Source organism: Rhinolophus ferrumequinum, chromosome 6 (assembly GCF_004115265.2).
Source record: "Rhinolophus ferrumequinum isolate MPI-CBG mRhiFer1 chromosome 6, mRhiFer1_v1.p, whole genome shotgun sequence".
NCBI classification, from domain to species: Eukaryota; Metazoa; Chordata; class Mammalia; order Chiroptera; family Rhinolophidae; genus Rhinolophus; species Rhinolophus ferrumequinum.
In genome coordinates, this window is record NC_046289.1 from 26,927,983 (window position 1) to 26,932,511 (window position 4,529).

Sequence of the window (4,529 nt, forward strand, 5' to 3'; positions counted from 1 at the left end):
TACCATCAAACTGGCCTACAAGGGGAGAGACACAACTGAACTCTTTAGAGAATGATTCTGTCTCTGAGACCAGTGCATTTTTAAAAAAAATTTATTGGTGTGACAGTGTTCAACAAAACTACATAGATTTCAAGTGTACAATTCTATAATATGTCATCTATATATTGCATTATATGTTGACTACCCAGAGTCAGCTCTCCTTCCATCACCATATATTTGCCCCCTTTACCCTTTTTTACAATCCCCCCCTTCCACTTCCCCTCTGGTAATCACTAGACTGCTGTCTGTTTCTATGAGTTTTTGTTGCGTTGTTTGTTGTCTTCCTTTGTTGCCTTCAGTTTTATATCCCACATATGAGGGAAGTCATATGGATGCGGTTCTCAACTTTTTCTGACTTAGTGCACTTAGCATAATAATCTCAAGATCCATCCATGTTGTCGCAAATGACAGTATTTCATCTTTTCTTATTGCAGAGTAGTATTCTATTGTGTGCATATATCTTCTTTATACAATCATTTATTCAAGAACACTTTGGTAATTTCCATGTCTTGGCCACTGTAAATAATGCTGCAGTGAACATTGGAGCACATATCTCTTTATGGATCAATGTTTTCAGAGTTTTTGGGTAGATACTCAGGAGAGGGATTGCTGAGGTCATATGGGAATTCTATTCTTAATTTTTTTGAGGAACCTCCATACTGTTTTCCATAGTGGCTGTACAAATTTCCATTCCCACTAACAGTATATGAGGGTTCCTTTTTCTCCACAGCCTCTCCAACATTGATTATCATTTGTCTTGTTGATGACAGCCATTCTACAGGTGTGAGGCGATATCTCATGGTGGTTTTGATTTGCATTTCCCTAATAGCTAGTGAAGTTGAACATTTTTTCATACATCTTTTGACCGTTTGCACTTACACAGTGGAAGTTTCGTGAACGTAGTTGTCCAACCTCGGACAACTCTTCCCCTAACTCTTATTGGGAGAAGTTTCTGTTCATGTCCTCTAGCCCATGTTTCAATGGGATTACTTGTCTTTTGGTTGTTGAGTTGTATTAATTGCTTATGTATTCAGAGTATTGGCCCCTTATCGCAGGCGTTGTTTGCAAAAATCTTCTCCCATTCAGTGTTTGCCTCTTTAGTTTGTCGATGGATTCTTTTGCTGTGCCGAACCTTTTCCTGTGATATAATCCCATTCATTTATTTTAGCTTTTACTTCCGTAGTGCTTGAAGTCAGATTCATACAATGCTCTTTGAACCCAAGGTCCATAAGTTTAGTACCTATACTTTCTTTTATGCAGTTTGTTTCCGGTCTTGTGTTTAGGTCTTTGGTGCAATTTTGAGGAAATTTTGGTACATGATGACAGCGGTCTAGTTTCATTCTTTGCATGTTGCTTTCGATTTTTCCCGGCACCATTTATTGAAGAGGCTGTCTTTTTTCCATTGTATGTTTTTGGCTTCTTTGTCAAAAATTACCTGTCTATATTTGAGTTTATTTCTGAGTTCACAATTCTATTCCATTGGTCTTTGCGTCTGTTTTTCTGCCAATACAATACTGTGTTGATTATTGTTGCCCTGTAGTACAAGCTGACGTCAGGGAGTGTCAGATCTCCAGCATTATTCTTTTTTCTTAGGATTGCGTTGACTATTCGGGGTCTTTTGTGATTCCATTCCATACAAATCTGATGATTTTTTGTTCTATTTCTTTTAAAAATGCCATTGGTATTTGGATGGAGATTGCATTAAATCTGTACTCTGCTTTGGGTAATATGTTCATTTTGACTATGTTGATTCTTTCAGCCCATGAACACGAAATGTCTTTCCATTTCTTTGTGTCTTCTTCAATTTCTTTTCAAAATGTCTTATAGTTTTTATTGTATACATCCTTCACATCCTTTGTTAGGTTTATTCCAAGGTATTTTACTGTTTTTGTTTCAATTGCAAAATAAATTTTTTTTTTAATTTCTTTTTCTGAAATTTCATTGTTAGTATACAGGAATTCAATGGATTTTTGTGCATTGATTTTGTGGCCAGCAATTTTACTGTATTAGCTGATTGTTTCTAATAGCTTTTTGGTGAAGCCGTTAGGGTTTTCTGTACAAAGCATCGTGTCATCTGCAAAGAGTGACAATTTAACTTCTTCATTCCAAATCAGATGCCTTTTATTTCTTTCTCTTGCCTGATTGCTCTGGCTAAGACTTCCAATACTACGCTGAATAGGTGTGGTGATATGGGACAACCCTGTCTTGTTCCTGAACATTGAGCGAAGGACTTCAGTTTTCCACCATTAATTGTGATAGTAGCTGATGGTTTGTCATATACGGCCTTCATTTGTTTTTTTATTTTATTTTATTTTTAAGGAAACTATGTTTGTATTTTTTAATTTTTGTTGGGGAATATTGGGGAACAGTGTGTTTCTCCAGGGCCCATCAGCTCCAAGTCGTTGTCCTTCAATCTAGTTGTGGAGGGTGCAGCTCAGCTCCAAGTCTAGTTGCCGTTTTCAACGTTAGTTGTAGGGGGCGCAGCCCTCCATCTTATGTTGGAATTGAATTGGCAACTTTGTTGTTGAGAGCTCACACTCTAAGCAAGTGAGCCATCTGGCTGCCCTCTATGACCTTTTTGATGTTAAAGTAGTTTCCTTCGATACCCATTTTATTAAGTGTTTTAATCACAAATGGATATTGTATCTTGTCAAGTACTTTTTCTGCATCTATCGATAGAATCATATGATTTTTATCTTTTATTTTGTTTATGTGGTGTATCCCATTGATCGATTTGTGTATGTTGAACCACACTTGTGTCCCTGGGATGAACCCCACTTGATCGTGATGTATAATCCTTTTAATGTATTGCTATATTCGATTTGCTAGCATTTTGTTTAGGATTTTTTCATGTGTATTCATCAGAGATATTGGTGTGTAATTTTCTTTAGCTGTATTATACTTACCAGGTGTTGGAATTAGGACAATGTTGGCCTCATAAAATAAGTTAGGCCTCTTCTTCGATTTTTTGAGGAGTTTGAGGAAGACAGGTGTTAGATTGTCTTTGAACGTTTGGTAGAGTTCACTAGTGAAGCCATATGGTCCTGGACTTTTGCTTTTGAGAAGCTTCTGAATGACTGATTCAATTTCCTTATTGTTGATCGGTCTATTTAGATTTTCCGGTTCTTTGTGATTCAGTCTAGGAAGGTTATGTATTTCTAAGACGTCTATTTCTTCTAGGTTATTGAATTTGGTAGCATACAGACCTTCAAAGTATTCTTGTATGATCTTTTGTATTTCTGTGGTATCCATGGTACCGTCTCCTCTTTCACTTCTGATTTTGTTTATTTGCGTCTTTTCTCTTTTTATCTTAGTGAGTCTAGCCAAGGGTTTGTCAATTTTATTAACCTTTACAAAGAACGAGGGCTTGGTTGCATTAATTTTTTTCTGTTGTCTCATTGTTCTCTGTTTCATTTAGTTCTGCTCTGATTTTTATTATATCCTTCCTTCTGCTGACTTTGGGTTTCATTTGTTCTTCTTTTTCTAGTTCTTTAAGGTGTAGTGTTAGGTTGTTTATGTGGGATTTTTCTGGTTTGTTGAGAGAGGCCGGTATAGGTATAAATTTCCCTGTTATTACTGCTTTTGCTGCATACCAATAATTTTGGTAGGATGTATTTTTATCCTCATTTGTTTCTATGTATCTTTTTACCTCTCTCTTATTTCTTCTTTGACCCAGTTTTCAAAAGCATGTTGTTTAATGTCCATGTATTTGTAGTTTTTCCTGTTTTCTTTTTGCAGTTGGTATTCAATTTCAAAAGCCTTGTGATCAGAGAATATGCTTGTATGATTTCAATCTTCTTAAATTTGCTAAGTCTTGTTTTATGTCCCAATATATGGTCTATCCTTGAGAATGTTCCATGTACACTAGAAAAAAATGTATAGCCAGACATTCTAGGATGACATGCTCTTTAAATGTCAGTTATGTCCACGTTGTATAATGTGTCGTTTAGGGCTGATATTTCCTTATTTATTTTCTGTTTGGATGACCTATCCATAGCTGACAGTGATGTATTTAGGTCCCCTACTATAATTGTGTTTTGGTCAATTGCACAATTTAGTTCTGTTAGTGGTTACTTTGTATGTTTCGGTGCTGCCTGATGGGGGAAATATATATTGATGAGTGTTATGCTTTCTTGTTGTATTGTCCCCTTTATCATTATGAAATGTCTATCTTTGTCTCTTGTAACCTTTTTTACCCTGAAGTCTGTTTCATCTGACAGAAGTATGGCTAAACCTGCATTTCCCTGGATATTATTTGCTTGGAGTACTAATTTCCACCGTTTCACTTTGAGTCTGTATTTGTCTTTATAGCTGAGATTCGTCTGTTAGAGATAGTATATGGTTGGGTATTGTGTTTTGATTCAACCTGCTATCTGTGCCTTTTTATTGGTGAATACAGTCCATTTACATTTAGGGTGATTACTGATATATGAGGATTTCCTATCATTCTATTCCTGGTTTTCTGGTGGTTAGGTGTCTCCATTGTTTCT